This window comes from Diuraphis noxia, unplaced genomic scaffold, assembly GCF_037042655.1.
Source record: "Diuraphis noxia isolate RWA-SAM2 unplaced genomic scaffold, SU_Dnox_SAM2 contig0004, whole genome shotgun sequence".
Lineage (NCBI taxonomy): Eukaryota > Metazoa > Arthropoda > Insecta > Hemiptera > Aphididae > Diuraphis > Diuraphis noxia.
The window spans coordinates 4467620-4476962 of NW_028301714.1; the positions used below are offsets into that span (position 1 = coordinate 4467620).

At 27.5% G+C, this 9343-nt stretch overlaps 1 long non-coding RNA gene across 2 annotated transcripts; it reads right to left on the minus strand.

Annotated features, from left to right (window-relative positions):
- Positions 1 to 1172: 1172 nt before the first annotated feature.
- LOC149055529 (uncharacterized) lies at positions 1173 to 9066 on the minus strand. Of its 2 annotated transcripts, XR_016191678.1 has the most exons (3): positions 8911 to 9066; positions 5508 to 5692; positions 1173 to 1301 (listed from the first exon to the last, which is right to left on the minus strand). It is a non-coding gene; the product is annotated as an uncharacterized LOC149055529 (long non-coding RNA). The 2 variants fall into 2 exon arrangements; XR_016191677.1 differs by lacking the exon at positions 8911 to 9066 and having other exon boundaries at positions 5508 to 8028.
- Positions 9067 to 9343: the final 277 nt, after the last annotated feature.

The window sequence follows — 9343 nt, forward strand, 5'->3', positions numbered from 1 at the left end:
GATTAAAATATTAATCAAATTAGAGAATACCATCAGAAACAAAATTTTGAAATGGAGACTTAGATAGTGAAAAAAATGCTTACTGTTTCGTCTGTATTTTTATAATTAAAATTTAAAGTAGGTAGTGTAATATTTTTTGGTTAATAAATAAATCGCGTATTTTTGTTATGAATGTGTACAACTACCCTACGTTTTAAAAATCCAGAATCTATTTTCCCTCGAAACAATTTTACGACATCAAAAATGTATTACATAAATTATAAATATTAAATAATAATGGTAATAACTAATAGTTCCATTCTAGTCCGTGATAGCGCTACATTCGCACTTGCCCCATTTCCCCCCACACAAGCCATTCCAATCCATTCCATAAGCGGCCCTGCTCCCCGTCACCCGCCAGCAGTTCGTTTCCAGTCCATACTATCTTAGTCCGTGGCTGCTACTAACTGGCTTGAGGTTCACTGATAATCGGTGTTCCGGTGAGAGTGGTGATAGGACACTTTTTTTTCTAGTATTGTTTATCTATCTTATTAATATCGATTATGACCGTTATGGGTATTGTTAAATTAAGATAAAATTTCGTTTTGACTTCTGGTTTTTACTGTCGGTTTGTAATTTTGTATTTTAAAATTCCTTATACTTCCCGAGATATTAATTGGTTCACGATAAAAAAATCACCCTGTATTCATATATGCTCGTACTCTACGTTCCTGTGTTCTGTTAACCTAAGCTAAATCGGCGAGCGCGACATAAATGATGAGTCAGTAATCTGTAAATCGTTACAATAGCGTTCTCTAATTAAATATAATTGTGAGCGAATGTTATTACTTAAACGCCACAAATGTAATGAAATATTTAATTTTTTGATATATCAACTTTATTAATTTAAAACGAGCTGTGATATATAATTTACCATAATATGACACTTATTGACACAGCATACTTATCAATATATTCAAGCAATATTCTATACAGAAAGAAATCTATTAAAAAAAAAAAATAATAATAACATAAATAATGATATAATATAAAGGAAAATGTTACAATGTGTAGTTGTGCAAATGAAATAAAAATGAAATAAATATTTATTGTAATGTGCAAGGGATAATTATTTCAATTAATGGAGTTTTTGACAAGGACATAGTGATAATATAATAGATTAAAAAGAAGTATTAAATAAAATAAGTTTTTATTTTTCTCCATCATAAGTGTATGTTAGTTTTGTTAAACATTGAATAAGAAAAAAATCCACCATAAGTTTTTTGATACCTATATCATTACAATTCAATCTTTTTATGAGTCTGTAAAATAGAAAACAAAAAGATTAGCTTAAATGTTTTAATACATCCATGTTGAGAGAACAAAAACCTAACCATATATTTAGAATCAAGCAAATACAGAGGTATTCAAACTGTGCGTCACGGCTTCCAGAGGAATCGGGAGAGTTGGTGAAGGAAGCTACTTAAAAACACCGGAAACAAACATGAATGTTGCTCATGTATCCATTCATATAAATATTTATAATAATTTTATTGATTATGGAAAAGACAACGAAATACATCACGCGACTATTCAAAGTTTTATTTCTAGTATTAAATTCCATGTTATTTTAACTTGTATAATATAAGTTATATTGATCATCTCCTATAGTTTCAACTGTTTCATAATTTGGAAGCCATTAAAACACTGTGAGAACACTCAAAGAAGCTACGAGATAATAAATTTGAATGCCTCCGAGTTAATAATATATTATTGTACTGTGTAATTTATATTTTTCATAGATAATTAAACAAAATATTGAAACGTTAATCCATTGCCTTACTAAAATGAAACAAGGTTGATATTATATTTCAAGCATGATAAATAACCGTAAGCCAATGAAAAAATTTCCGTTAGACCTAACCCGTTAGTTTCATTCTTACTATTTATTGAGACCATATCGATTTCAAGTTTCACTTATAATCGCTCATTGTCGTACCTACCTAGTATCTGGTATAGAATATATTATAATCGCGATATGACTAAGTTCAACGTAAATCGATATTCACTGACTTGGTAGACATTCAAAAACGGTTTTAGGATTCACACTTTTTACATAAGAAAAATAACAGGTCATATAACGGGTTATCGTATAGAGTACATTTAGTTACGAATATCTCAAGGCCACGTGAGATTTCCACTACTTTCTGAATACTCAAACTCGACTCGACCGCCACTTCTCAAAGCCCTATATATTATCATCACCTCCTCAAATCTTTGAGTTCTAACCTTACAGGCTTAATATTACTTTCACTTCATAGTGTTATGGAATTTGTCTTATATAACTGTTTTAAACATAACTTATTCGACTTTTATTCCTGTAAATAACCATCAAATGCATCAAAGAAATTAAAGTATTGTTTTTCAAATATTTGCGGAAGTGGCATCGAATGTTACCCGTATTTCAAAATGTACTCCTTGAATTATAGAGCTAAAGAGAAGAATATATCCATATAACAAACGTCCGTCAAGTTGGCACCGGCACTTTCTCCAAACAACTCAAAATTGGTATCAACATTTTGCTACGAATTTGCTACATTTTGCTACGCTATTTTTAGACTTTGCTACTATTTGGTTTTTCCGGAAATCCGGAAACAAACATGCCGGTGCTATCTTGACGTAGCACCGGCACTTTCTCTAAACAAATCAAAATTGGTATCCACATTTTGCTACGAATTTGCTACATTTTGCTACGCTGTTTTTGGAATTTGCTACCTCCTGGTTTTCCCGGAATCCCGGAAAACAGAAAATTTCCCAGCACTGGCACGTTCTTCAAACAACTCAAAATTGGTATCCACATTTTGCTACGCTATTTTTAGAATTTGCTACAATTTGGTTTTTCCGGAATCCCGGAAAATAGAAAATTTCCCAGCACCGGCACTTTGACCAAATACCATGATATAATAGGTATTAACATTTTTTATTTTCATAGGTTATTGTCCCATTCATGTGCTATAATGCGTCTATTTAATTAATTTTCACTTTTTAATTGTTAGTTATATGCCAACCAAGCTGTTTATTTGTTTTATTATTAATATTATTATCCCCTTTTGATTGTTATTAATTATTTACTAAACAATCCGGTTACTTATTATTATTACTATATTCTTTATTGAGTCAAATAAATGGTAAAACTAAAATGAATTTCTACAGTTCATTTATTTATAATATATACTATACTTAGACAACGATTGTCCAGTACTATAATATTAACATGTTGAAAATAGGTTTAAACATATATTGACTGGAATATGTTTAATTTGGAAATTTAAAATGTTGGTAACATCTATTTAAATTTAATTTAATTTTTTGTTATTCATACCCCATGCTATAGGCTTTAAAAATGTATAATAAGTGCTGGCGCTAAAAGTATTTCAAGATTCTATACTTCCAACGCAGAAGAAAGTTCTGAATTTTATATATCTCATTAGTTGTGAAACGCATTATAGCACATGAATGGAACAATAATCTATGAAAATAAAAAATGTTAATACCTATTATATCATGATATTTGGTCAGAGTGCCGGTGCTGGGAAATTTTCTATTTTCCGGGATTCCGGGAAAACCAGGAGGTAGAAAATTCCAAAAACAGCGTAGCAAAATGTAGCAAATTCGTAGCAAAATGTGGATACCAATTTTGATTTGTTTGGAGAAAGTGCCGGTGCTACGTCAAGATAGCACCGGCATGTTTGTTTCCGGATTTCCGGAAAAACCAAATAGTAGCAAATTCTAAAAATAGCGTAGCAAAATGTAGCAAATTCGTAGCAAAATGTTGATACCAATTTTGAGTTGTTTGGAGAAAGTGCCGGTGCCAACTTGACGGACGTATATAACAATTAGAATCCATAATAGGGTGGCATTTAATGATTTACCTAAACCTACTTGTGTGAATGAATAAAAATGTATTGAGGATTATAATTATATAATATTATAAATTTTAAACGTAATTTTTTATTTATTTTTCTTTAATTTGAATAACTACGTTTAATGAATACAATTATTGAAAATTAATATTCTAATAATCGTAGCTTAACCTAGCTAAGTATTTAACATTTTTGTCATTATTGATTTGAATATTTATCGAAAATATATTGTTATTCTATATAATTTAATTATACCTAGTTTAAAATTTATATTCATTAAAGTTTTGAGGGTTAATCAATAGAGTTATTTTATGATAATTTGTAGTTTGGTCATATAATATAAAAACATTTTTAATGTCTACAATTCCAATAAAAAAAAAAAAACAGTCCTTAAATTCGTTAATTAGTACTATTTTTAGTTTTATAAATAATATCAATAGATCGATATCGTTTGTTAATCAAAATTGATCATTCAAAAAATATCGGTATGCATTTATTCCTAAATGGTGTATTTTTATATGCAGGTAAATACGGTGTCGTACAGTGTTTAAAATATACAGATTCAAATATTTGGACGTAACACGTTTCCACCCAAAGTCAACCTATCCCTGTTGCAACAATACCCGTTTCCACCAAATGAGATATGACCACACGTCCACGTAAATAACAAAACAGATAGATTATGATTAGTAGTAAATTTGAAAAATTACTCGGTCTTTTATAAAGAAAGTCCTCCAATTATGGCTAACTGTTTTAATAACAGAAGTTCAGACAGACGTGTGTTTAAAATTAAAAAGTACTAATACATCAAATAATCCAAAAGACCACACAGTAACAAACCGCCAATAGAAAAATAAGCGAATAACAACGGGCTGCAAAAATCGAAAAATTGGAAGATACCTAACATATTTTTTTAATCTATATAGGGTTTAATACAATAATATAACTACTAAATGTCTTTATTAAAACAAAATATTGTTTTAAATTTCAGGTACGATTTTGTGAAAACTATATATCTTACAATTTAATAAAAAATATCAACTATAAATAGCTAAATTAATATACTATAATTATAATATATAATTCTCCCCCCCCCCCATTTTACTATATACAATACATTACTAATTATTACAAAAATACTATTATACCATATTGTATAAGAAGATAAGACAGTATAATAATGTATACCATTAACCTATTATTTAAGAATCTTTGATTCTTAAAGAGAAGATACTGTTGTGACACTGAATTTTATTATTTTTATTATTATATTATGATTTTGTTCATTTATTTTGGTAGCCGCGGGCCACAAAAAATTGATCTGAGGACCGCATGCTTGGCATGTCTGTCTTACATTATCTTACATTTGGAGAAAACGGGTATTGGTATTTGGTGGAAAAGAGCAATGTATACACTTTTGGTGGAAACGGTTATTTGCGGAAAAGGAAAAGGTAGACTTTCGATGGAAATGGGTACCACCCAAATATTTGTATGTAATCAAATACCAAAAGATATTTTACTATACAACGTATGACTTCAAATATTACTTAAGTTATCTTTATGATTAATGGACTAATTAAAACATTCATTTACAAAACATTGTACCTGAGGACGAATGATATCAACTCGCAGATTGGTTTTTTTATGATATTTAATTTCCTCAAGTATAAAAAGGAAATAACGATCGTCGAATTGGAATTGTTCCTTACAGAATAGAGTTACCGGTTCCTCTGGCATTTGTGACTGATTTTTGTATTCAAATAATTTATTATAGTAATCCATTGTTATTGCTGAAAAAATGAACTTCATTGTGATATAGTTTTCAATACATTTTGATTAATTTACATTCTGCATAATATAACTCTGAAGCTTATTATGTTAAACATTCAATATTATCAACAATTAATTTTTTATTCATCAGGTGACACATTTTAATTGAATCTTTACATCTATTCGTAATTTACAAAGTTTATCTCGGTATATTACCGCTGTTCCCGCCTATACATTTTTAAAAAGGATGTATAAATAAAAAATTTGAATTTGTGTTTCTGAATTTTATCAAAAAATTAAGCATTTGATCGTTTTTTTATGTTGATGGAATCAAATATTTATAATTTTTCTGGGAATATCCATAATTTAACTACATCACTAACATGATTTAAACGACATTTTTTAATCCACCAAATCTTTTTTTCCTCGTGTTATCCACGACAAGGCTGCTGGAAGTTATAGTGAGTTACTTCAGTAGGTATTAATGACAATATGACATATCACAATTTGATAACTGATTTAGTTGACTTTAGTACTTTTTCCATTGAAACCCAAAGAGAAGTGAAAAAATTAGAGAAAAACAAAAATACTCATTTAACAATAAGCTTATTTTTCAGTCAACTTTAGTAAATACCAGTAAAAAATATTCTATCGTCAATTTTAAAAGAATTTATATAGAATCAATAGTATTTAATGGAATCTATTTGGCACTTTAGAAACGTTAATATAAAATTACAGAAAAAATTAAATATTTAACAATTTATAGACGTTAGGTATATTATAACATACTAACTATAATTTTAATTGTATTTTGATTCTCAAAGTTCTATTTAGGGTATTTAAAATCATAGTGATAGTCCATATCGATAGAAAAAATATTAGAGTTGTACATTTTATCGTATTTCGTATTTTATTTAGGAGTTTATTTAAAATTACAATATTGATGAAATTCGTAAAATCACATCAGTTTACAAATTATTTTATAGTTAGAGTTAACTCATAATGTATTTTTAAATATCAATCTAGAAAATGTTATATTATGAAATTTCGCTATAAGTTAAGAGTTCGTCTATACTTAGAATAACTTTTCATTCGTGGTAAATAGTGATTTATGCATTTAAGTGTTAATGTGTTATAGATATTTTAACACATATATTTCATTGACCTACTCAATGACGATGTACGGTGAAAACCAATTTATCATTTTACAGAAGTTCGACTATACTGGTTTTTTGGAATAGATGCCTCAATAGTTAGGTATGTATGCCAAGATGATTAAAGAATTTTCTAAACTCATGATGATCGTTACTCATAAGTCAAAAGTAAAGAATCAAATTTATTTTAAAATTTGACCGACAAAATTTTTTAGAAAATTAAACACTTCCAATAATATACTACTATAGGTACAGAAATACCTATAAATATTAAAAAAAAATTAATACTTATAAATCATAAAAAAAGCGGGTAAGTGGATGTCACTTTGCTGTACATAAGAGGATGGGGTGGCCCTCTGACTAGGGTAGGTTAAATTTGAATGCAATGATAGGTATCATTGTATTTTAAAAACGATTCTGAACGGAGATGATTTGTCAGTCTAGGATATATTATAATTAAATATTGTCATATATTCTATTTTGAAAACTGGTTTTGCGTAAAAATTCCCGTTTTTCTGCCATTTTTTTTTTGTTTTTTGAAAACTGTTGGAGAATGATTACTTATAACCTCTATAATGCACCAAGGGTATTCACATTTACATCAGAAACCACCCCCAAAGTTTGAAATTGAAGCATTATTTCGACTAGTTATGCTGTACACAGACACACAAAAAAAAACACACACATCATTGTAAAATCAATACACTCATCACTCCGTTCAGAATCTAAAATAGAAAATTTCCATAGTAGTTTGGTTATCCTAAAATATATTTTATTATTCTCAGGACGATGTGTTTGAATACCAGGGCAAAAACTGATTGGAATTTATAAAACGTTAAAACGAAAATCTGATGAAAACCCACCTGCATATAATATTAATATTATTATATTTTATAGTAATTATCATTGTTTTAAATATTAATAATATTGCTTATAAAATACTATATTATTATTCTTATTACAATATGTATAATGCTTTTTTTAGTTAAAAAATATATATAGTGAGTGTTAAAATTAAGTAAAATATCATAAGAAGGGCTAAACCTTCAAATTATAGCCATGATAAATTGTATCAAACAGGAAATAATTCTAAATCATATTTAACGACCATGGATAGTCGCACTAAATATTTTAAGAAATAGGCACCTTAAATGAACTACATAGATAATTCAACATGCATCAACTGTTGCTAAAACATAACTAATTTGTAGTTAAATAATGAAATTAAGCTGATTTAACTAGAAATTATCTTAGCATGGTTGCAACATTTTATTAGATACCTAATAATATTCTAATGACAATCATTTAAAATCATAATTTATATAATAATTTAAAAAAAAAACATCATCGTGAAATCAATATTATGTTCCCCCAAAAATATCGTATCAACAAAAAATGGGTGATATCTCAACAAAAAGACTCCGTGTAAAAAATATGGTTCTAAAAAGTATGGTATCATATTATATTATTATAGTTGTCTTTGAACAATAAATAGAATTTACGTTTAAATAATCAGCTTAATAATTGAACATAGGTAGTTGACTAAGTTGAAAAATTTAAAATACTGCGACATATATTACAATGAATAAATAATAATATAGTTTACTAAAATTGAAACATTGGCAGTGTAATGTTTTAAAATCAACAAGTAAAGTTAAATTATTTAGCAGTCCGTTTTGACATAAATAAGATCTTAAGTTCACAAACTTAACTTTTAATTATATTATAACCTTTTGAGCAATTATTTTTTTATACATAGCGTTTATTTTACATGGATTTTTCGGAGTGTTCATGTTGGAATTATATAATATAAATAAAATACATATTTTTATAAATTTGTGTGTTATATTCAGTTTACAATTGTATAATTTAAATATTACTGCTTGAATGTTGATTGTTTACATGAATCAACTAATCAACATATTGAACAATTGATTAATTTAAATTTTTAATTAAATTGTAACTTGTAAGGTTTAATTAATAATGATGTTCAATAAATTGTATAGCTTTTAAATTAAAAAATAAAATTCAATGGTTATAAATGAATTTTACGTTTAATTTAATTTAATATAATGTATACGTACCAAACAATATAGCAGCTAATAAAAAAAATTAGTTATGTTATATGATATTTTTAATAGTCCTACCGTAAAATCTCAGATACAGAGTAATAAAAATATACAAGTTTTTTCGAAACATTCAGTTTAATAGCTTTAGTTGATTTTGATCAAAATATTAATTAATTAAAATATTTTGAATATTAGAGCTGGTGAGTTGCAGACCAATTCCCTAAATCAAGTACGATTTGCGGGCTAGGATTATTAGAGGGATGAATGAATCGCAAACGGACAATTAACTCAACCAAAATGTATCAATCCTTTATCTGCAATCATACCGATAGACCTGATGATGTGATAAAACTTCCAAAAAAGTGATATGAATTCATTGATATGATTAACATGAGATTTATTCGTTCCTAAACTCCTTTAAATTTTATTTGAATACTTACAATTTTAA